This window comes from Tursiops truncatus, chromosome 21, assembly GCF_011762595.2.
Source record: "Tursiops truncatus isolate mTurTru1 chromosome 21, mTurTru1.mat.Y, whole genome shotgun sequence".
Lineage (NCBI taxonomy): Eukaryota > Metazoa > Chordata > Mammalia > Artiodactyla > Delphinidae > Tursiops > Tursiops truncatus.
The window spans coordinates 34,875,738-34,885,051 of NC_047054.1; positions in this window are offsets into that span (position 1 = coordinate 34,875,738).

The following is a 9,314-nucleotide window of genomic DNA, read 5'->3' on the forward strand; positions in this document are numbered from 1 at the left end:
AAAAAATTCCCCACAATTATTGACAGAGAAAGCTGCTGGATATTGTTAGAGATTAACAAAACATCATATGGACTCACTGTTCCTTAAAGACCTGGAAGATAAAATAGTTCTTTCTAGGATCCTGTTTAGCAGTTCACCTTTCTACTATTAGAATGACAGCTTAGACATATGGGGATATATGTATCTGATTCACTGATTATGAAGCAGGAAGTAACACACCATTGTAAAGCAGTTATACTCCAATAAAGATGTTTAAAAAAATGACAGCTTTTCTTCTGCTCCATAGGTTCTCTGTGTGTTTGCTTCTTTCTTATTTACATTTATGTCTAGTGTTTACAAATCATGAAAAAAAATGGTTAAACATTTGTCCCAAGCTTGAATACTAATCCCAGCTTGGCTGCTCTGATAATTCAGGGAGATTTGGGGGATCCTGCCTCCATACCCAGCCTGTCTTTATCCCTCCACCCTACACTACCATCTGTTTTGGCCGAGTCACTAGTCCAGTTGTGTGGGCATCTGATGGCTTACTGCTGACAGTGTCCTGACTCATGTGTATACCAGATGTTCTTGCTTCTTGCCACAGGACTTCTCCATGGATGCCAACAGAAGCCCACTCTCATGTAACTCCTTTGGGGGAACTCTCAACCAATGGGAGATGGGAACAAGTGGACAAATGCTCCTACCACTTTTTCTTTAGTGGAAAATGCTGGAAGGCATTCGTATATGCGCTTTTGTAAGTCCTAGTGGCACTTAGCTCATGTTGCCCACAGCAACAAACTTAATGAACCCTCTTACTGACTTTTCATGCATGTCCTCACTTTCCCTGTTCCCTCTCCTGTTTATTGGTATCACCTCCCAAATAAATGTCTCTGAGTCTTAAACTGCTACATCTAACCCCAATGCTCCCGAGTATTCTTTTCTTACCTCACATTCTTTCATTCCAGTCCCTCCTTCTAAGTTGACCTCACTGTTATGGTCACAAGTTGAAGACAGCTCTGTTTTCAGGGTACCCAAACTGAGGACACCACTTTTTCAGAAACATTGCCCCATCATATTAATGACTACCTGCATACTTAATTGCATAAACTCATACTCATCCTTCAAGTCATCACACGTCACTTGAGTCTAGGATGTCTTGCTGTTCCTTGGGAGGGCTGTGGACAAAACTGCCCTCACCCTGGAGGAAAATCCTTAGATAAAGGTTTATTAGCTCCCATGGGGCTGTAATCTCCTTATAAGAAAATAAGGTTTTTGTCAATTTTAGCCATTATGAAAATTATGGCAGAGACATGTGGTGAATCCAAAAGCCTAGAGAATAAGGTCAAGAATAATGAAAAAACTCACAGGAAATAGGACTGAGCCCTAATCAAGGAACTGGCCACATGGGGCCCTTGGATTTCACACCTATTATGGACTGGGGTCTGCTGTGTGTTCCTTGTTTACCTTGCTCTGAATGGAACTGTCCACAGTGATCATTTTTCACTTGTTTCACTGTTTTGTGTGGGGTATGTGGGGAAAGGTAATTTGTCGCAATGGTTTACAAGTGCTCTGATCAAGAAGAATGATACTCAAAGAGAGGTACTCACAAAACTGCACCTGAGGAGCCTTATCTGCACCTGCACCTGATGCCAAGATCCTGGATTTCAAGTTTGAACCTAATGCCAAAATGGGAGGGGACTTCAATGTAAATTTTTGCAACCAGAGGGTTGACTGTGTCAGATTATATTTTCCAAAGATGACCATAAGAATATCTTCCATACCTTTCCATTTCTACATCAAGAAGCGAAGTCTAGTTCTTGCCCCTTGAATCCAGAGGACTTGTGAGTTACTTATAACCAACAGAATGTGGCAAAAATGATACTATGTGACTTTGATGCTAGGTCATGACAGGTGATTTAAACAGCTCAATGGGTCTGGGGTTTTATTTGGGGGTAATGAAAATATTGTGAAATTAGATGGAGGTGATGGTTGCACAACATTGTGATTGTACACAAATTTCACTTCACCTGAAAACAATAATTTTTAAAAAGGTGCTTTAGTTTCCAACTTATAAGCTAGAACCCTCAACATAGCATTCTGAGTCACGGTTTAGAACTATGACTGCCCTGAGGCCACCATGCTGTGAGGAAGCCCAGACCACTTGGAGAGGCCACATGTATGTTCTCCTTTTGTAGGCCCAGCTCAGCACACAATGCCAGTGAATACGCTTCTAGCACATAGCCATCAAATAACCGTGAGCCACTGGAGTTCTCTCAGCTGAGACTGGACGTTGGACAGCAGAAAAGAACCATTCCTCTGTGACCTTCTTAAAGTACAGACCCAGAGGCCTTGTGAGAAAAATAAAATGGTTGTTTTAAACCACTGAGTTTCAGGGCAATTTGTTAAGCAGCAGTAGTAACAGGGTCAATAATCATTAAACCGTAGAGACCACTCATTTAATTTTCACTGGAGAGATGTTAACATTGCACAGAAAGGCACATCTGTTCAATCTGGAAGATAAATTTTATATCTCTAAGTCTCTTTCAACATATTTTGGGTTTTCCCCGACTCCCCCCAACCCCGACCCCATGTCATAGTTGTACTTAAGGCAAAACAACTGCATTGGGTTTCAGGATACTCATTATACAATATGACTTTGACTCATTTGTACAAACTGCATTTTTTCCTTGAGCCATATTTTTTTTTAATTGGGGAGCAGCTACAGCAGTATTTAATTAATTAATTAATAATTTTTTAACATCACTTTTTCTTAACATCATTATTGAAGTATTATTTCTTTACAATGGTGTGTCAGTTTCTGCTTTATAACAAAGTGAATCAGTTATACATATACATATATGCTCATATCTCTTCCCTGTTGCATCTCCCTCCCTCCCACCCACCCTATCCCACCCCTCTAGGTGGTCAAAAAGCACTGAGCTGATCTCCCTGTGTGATGCGGCTGCTTCCCACTAGCTTTCAGTTTTACATTTGGTACTGTATATATGTCCATGTCACTCTCTCAATTCGTCCCAGCTTACCCTTCTCCCTCCCCGTGTCCTCAAGTCCATTCTCTACTAGGTCTGCATCTTTATTCCCATCCTGCCCCTAGGTTCTTCAGGACCTTTTTTTTTTTTTTTTTTGGATCCCATATATATGTGTTAGCATATGGTATTTTGTTTTTCTCTTCCTGACTAATTTCACTCTGTATGACTGACTCTAGGTCCATGCACCTTACTACAAATAACTCAATTTCATTTCTTTTTATGGCTGAGTAATATGGCATTGTGTATATGTGACACATCTTCTTTACCCATTCATCTGTTGATGGACGCTTAGGGTGCTTCCATGTTCTGGCTATTGTAAATAGAGCTGCAATGAACATTGTGGTACATGACTCTTTGAATTATGGCTTTCTCAGGGTATATGCCCAGGAGTGGGATTGCTGGGTCGTATGGTAGATCTATTTTTAGATTTTTAAGGAACTTCCATACTGTTCTCCATAGTGACTGTATCAATTTACATTCCCACCAACAGTGCAAGAGAGTTCCCTTTTGTCCACACCCTCTCCAGCATTTATTGTTTGTAGTTTTTTTGATAATGGCCATTCTGACTGGTGTGAGATGATATCTCATTGTGGTTTTGATTTGCATTTCTCTAATGATTAAGGATGTTGAGCATTCTTTCATGTGTTTGCTGCAATCTGTAAATTTTCTTTGGAGAAATGTCTGTTTAGATCTTCTGGCGAATTTTGGATTGGGTTCTTTGTTTTTTTGATATTGAGCTGCTTGTAAATTTTGGAGATTAACCCTTTGTCAGGTTCTTCATTGGCAAATATTTTCTCCCATTCTGAGGGTTGTCTTTTTGTCTTGTTTATGGTTTTCTGTGCAAAAGCTTTTAGTTTCATTAGGTCCCATTTGTTTATTTTTGTTTTTATTTCCATTTCTCTAGGAGGTGGGTCAAAAAGGATCTTGCTGTGATTTATGTCATAGAGTATTCTGCCTATGTTTTCCTCTAAGAGTTTAATAGTGTCTGGCCTTACATTTAGGTCTTTCATCCATTTGGAGTTTATTTTTGTATATAGTATTAAGGGGGGTTCTAATTTCATTCTTTTACACGTAGCTGTCCAGTTTCCCCAGCACCACTTATTGAAGTGGGTGTCTTTTCTCCATTGTATACTCTTGCCTCCTTTATCAAAGAGGTGACCATATGTGTGTGGGTTTATCTCCTGGCTTTCTCTCCTGTTCCAGGGATCTATATTTCTGTTTTTCTGCCAGTACCATACTGTCTTGATTACTGTAGTAATATAGTCTGAAGTCAGGGAGACTAATTCATCCAGCTCCGTTTTTCTTTCACAAATTCTCTTTGGCTGTTCAGGGTCTTTTGTTTTTCCATACAAATTGTACAATTTTTTGTTCTAGTTCTGTAAAAAATGCCATTGGTAGTTTGATTGGGATTGCATTGAATCTGTAGATTACTTTGGTTATTAGAGTCATTTTCATAATGTTGATTCTTCCAATCCAAGAGCATGGTATATCTCTTCATCTTTTTGTATCATCTTTAATTTCTTTCACCAGTGTCTTATAGTTTTCTGCATACAGGTCTTTTGTCTCTTTAGGTAGTCTTATTCCTAGATATTTTATTCTTTTTGTTGCAATGGTAAATGGAGTGTTTCCTTAGTTTCTCTTTCAGATTTTCCACCATTAGTGTATAGGAATGCAAGAGATTTCTGTGCATTAATTTTGTATCCTGCTACTTTATCAAATTCATTGATTAGCTCTAGTAGTTTTCTGGTAGCATCTTTAGGATTCTCTATGTAGAGTATCATGTCATCTGAAAACAGTGACAGATTTACTTCTTCTTTTCCGATTTGGAATCCTTTTATTTCCTTTTCTTCTCTGCTTGCTGTGGCTAAAACTTCCAAAACTATGTTGAATAATAGTGGTGAGAGTGGGCAACCTTGTCTTCTTCCTGATCTTAGTGGAAATGGTTTCAGTTTCTCACCATTGAGAATGATGTTGGCTGTGGGTTTGTCATATATGGACTTTATTATGTTGAGTAGAGTCCCTCTATGCTTACTTTCTGGAGAGTTTTTATCATAAATAGGTGTTGAATTTTGTCAAAAGATATATCTGCATCTATTGAGATGATCATATGGTTTTTCTCCTTCAATTTGTTAATAATCAATCACATTGATTGATTTACGCATATTGAAGAATACTTGCATTCCTGGGATAAACCCCACTTGATCATGGTGTTTGATATTTTTTAATGTGCGGCTGGATTCTGTTTGCTAGTATTTTGTTGAGGATTTTTGCATTTATGTTCATCAGTGATATTGGCTGTAGTTTTCTTTTTTTGTCACATCTTTGTTTGGTTTTTGTATCAGGGTGATTTTGGCCTCGTAGAATGAGTTGGGGAGTGTTTCTCATTCTGCTATATTTTGGAAGACTTTGAGAAGGATAGGTGTTAGCTCTTCTCTAAATGTTTGATAGAATTTGTCTGTGAATCCATCTGTACCTGGGCCTTTGTTTACTGGAAGATTTTTTTTTTTTTTTTTTGTGGTACGCGGGCCTCTCGCTGTTGTGACCTCTCCCACTGCGGAGCACAGGCTCCGGACGTGCAGGCTCAGCGGCCATGGCTGACGGGCCCAGCCACTCCACGGCATGTGGGATCTTCCTGGACCGGGGCACGAACCCGTGCTCCCTGCATCGGCAGGCGGACTCTCAACAACTGCGCCCAGGGAAGCCCTGTTTACTGGAAGATTTTTAATTTCAGTTTCAATTTCAGTGCTTGTGATTGATCTGCTTATATTTTCTCTTCCTTCCTGTTCAGTCTGTGAAGTTTATACCTTTCTAAGAATTTGTCCATTTCTTCCAGGTTGTCCATCTTATTGGCATAAAGTTGCTTGTAGTAATCTCTCATGATCCTTTGTATTTCTGCTGTGTCAGTTTTTACTTCTCCTTTTTCATTTCTAATTCTGTTGATTTCAGTCTTCTCCCTTTTTTTCTTGATGAGTTTGGCCAATGGCCTATGTCCTCAAAGAACCAACTTTTAGTTTTACTGATCTTTACTATCGTTTCCTTCATTTCTTTTTTTTTTTTTTTTTCATTTTCTTTTTCATTTATTTCTGATCTGATCTTTATGATTTCTTTCCTTCTGCTAACTTTGGGTTTTATTTTTCTTATTTCTCTAGTTGCTTTAGGTGTAAGTTTAGGCTGTTTATTTGAGATTTTTCTTGCTCCTGGAGGTAGGATTGTATTGGTATAAACTTCCCTCTTAGAACTGCTTTTGTTGCATCCCATTGATTTTGGCTTGTCGTGTTTTCAGTGCCATTTGTTTCTAGGTATTTTCTGATTTCCTCTTTGATTTCTTCAGTAATCTCTTGGTTATTTAGTAGCTTATTATTTAACCTCCATGTGCTTATATTTTTTACAGTTTTTTTTTTCTGTAATTGATATCTAGTCTCATAGCATTCTGGTCATAAAAGATACTTGATACGATTTCAATTTTCTTAAATTTACCAAGGCTTGATTTGTGACCCAAGTTATGATCTACCCTGGAGAATGTTCCATAAGCACATCAGAATAAAATGTATTCCGTTGTTTCTTGACGGAATGCCCTATAAATACCAATTAAGTCCATCTCGTATAATGTGTCATTTAAAGCTTGTGTTTCCTTATTTAATTTTATTTTCATTGATCTGTCCATTGGTGACAGTGGGGTGTTAAAGTCCCCTACTATTATTTTGCTACTGTCGATTTCCCTTTTATGGCTCTTAGCATTTGCCTTATGCATTGAGGTGCTCCTACGTTGGGTGCATAAATATATACAATTGTTATATATTTTTCTTGGATTGATCCCTTGATCATTATATAGTGTCCTTCTTTGTCTCTTGTTATAGTCTTTATTTTAAAGTCTATTTTGTCTGATATGAGAATTGCTACACCATCTTTCTTTTGATTTCCATTTTCATGGAACATCTTTTTCCATCCCCTCACTTTCAGTCTGTATGTGTCCCTAGGTCTGAAGTGGGTCTCTTGTAGACAGCATATATACACGTCTTGTTTTTGTATCCATTCAGCCAGTCTGTGTCTTTTGGTGGGAGCATTTAGTCCATTTACATTTAAGGTAATTATCAATATGTATGTTCCTATTCCCATTTTCTAAATTGTTTTGGGTTTGTTATTGTAGGTCTTTTCCTTCTCTTGTGTTTCTTGCCTAGAGAAGTTCCTTTAGCATTTGTTGTAAAGCTGGTTTTATGGTGCTGAACTCTCTCAGCTTTTGCTTGTCTATAAAGGTTTTAATTTCTCCATCAAATCTGAATGAGATCCTTGCAGTTAGAGTAACCTTGGTTGTGGTTTTTCTCCTTCATCACTTTAAATATGTCCTGCCACTCTCTTCTGGCTTGCTCAGTTTCTGCTGAAAGATCAGCTGTTAACCTTATGGGCATTCGCTTGTGTGTTATTTATTGTTTTTCCCTTGTTACTTTTAATATGTTTTCTTTTTATTTAATTTTAGATAATTTGATTAATATGTGTCTTGGCATGTTTCTCCTTGGATTTATCCTGTAAGGGACTCTCTGTGCTTCCTGGACTTCATTAACTATTTCCTTTCCCATATTAGGTAAGTTTTCAACTATAATCTCTTCAAAAATTTTCTTAGTCCCTTTCTGTTTCTCTTCTTCTTCTGGGACCCCTATAATACGAATGTTGTGGCATTTAATGTTGTCCCTGAGGTCTCTGATACTGTCCTCAATTTTTTTCATTCATTTTACTTTATTCTGCTCTGTGGTAGTTATTTCCACTATTTTATCTTCCAAGTCACTTATCCGTTCTTCTGCTTCATTTATCCTGCTATTGATTCCTTCTAGAGGATTTTTCATTTCATTTATTGTGTTGTTCATCATTGTTTGTTTGCTCTTTAGTTCTTCTAGGTCCTTGTTAAACGTTTCTTTTGTTTTCTGCATTCTATTTCCAAGATTTTGGATCATCTTTACTATCATTACTCTGAATTCTTTTTCAGGTAGATTTCCTATTTCTTCTCCATTTGTTTGGTCTGGTGGGTTTTTACCTTGCTCTTTCATCTGCTGCGTATTTCTCTTCTCATTCTGCTTAACTTATTGTGAATTCCTTTGCGCAGACTGCAGGTTTGTAGTTCCTGTTGTTTTTCTGTCTGTCCCCAGTGGGTAAGGTTGGTTCAGTGGGTTGTGTAGGCTTCCCATTGGAGGGGACTGGTGCCTGTGTTTTGGTGGATGAGGCTGCATCTTGTCTGTCTGGTGGGCAGGACTATGTCTGGTGGTGTGTTTTGGGGTGTCTGTGAACTTCTTATGATTTTAGGCAGTCTCTCTGCTAATGGATGTGTTTGTGTTCCTTGCTGGTTGTTTGTCATGGGGTGTCCAGCACTGCAGCTTGCTGGTCATTGAGTGGAGTTGTTTCTTAGTGTTGAGATGGAGATCTTTGGGGAACTCTCGGTGATTGATATTACGTATGGTCAGGATGTCTCTGCTGGTCCCACGTCCTGAACTTGGCTCTCCCACCTCAGAGGTTCAGGCCTGACATCCTGCTGGAGCACCAAGTCCCTGTCAGCCACACGGCCAGGTACGTGGGGATTTCCTTGCCTTTTGGGAAGTCTGAGATCTTCTGTCAGTGTTCAGTAGGTGTTCTGTAGGAGTTGTTCCATATATAGATATATTTTTGATGTATTTGTGGGGAGGTGACCTTAATATTTGAATCCTCCGCCATTTTGAAGGTCCTCTCTTGAGCCACATTTGATCTGAAATGTATCTCTTGCTTACATCTCCTCCCTTGGCATTGTCTTTTCAGAATGTGAGAAAATTCTTTCTGTCCAACAGTACCATACATGACCTAACCATGCTGCAAGATAGCAGCAGAGCTGAACAAGGCCAATGAGAGGGAAGGAAGATGGTGCTTTCGGTTAGGCACTTATTCATATAGGTATTGTCCCCATTTTATACCTGAGGAATGGGAGCCACAGATTCATCAATTAATTCACCTGGTGTCCACAGGATTTGAACTCAGAACTGTATACTTTGAAGCACATACTCTTTCTCTTACAACAAAGTGTAAAAGGAAGTAAAAGGATAGAACTGGGAGACAAGAACGAGGATTCAAGGAAGACTCTACTGAAGGGAAAAAAAAAAAAAAGAAACCCCATAATAACCTAACTATGCCGAACAAAAATTTTATGACTGATATTGTATTGGCCAACATGTTTTAACATACTTTTCCAATATGAAGTTTTTAAGTATTTTTTTTGATAATAAGTATTTTTAAATTTGCAGTACTTATTACTTTTAAGCAAAAATACTGAGT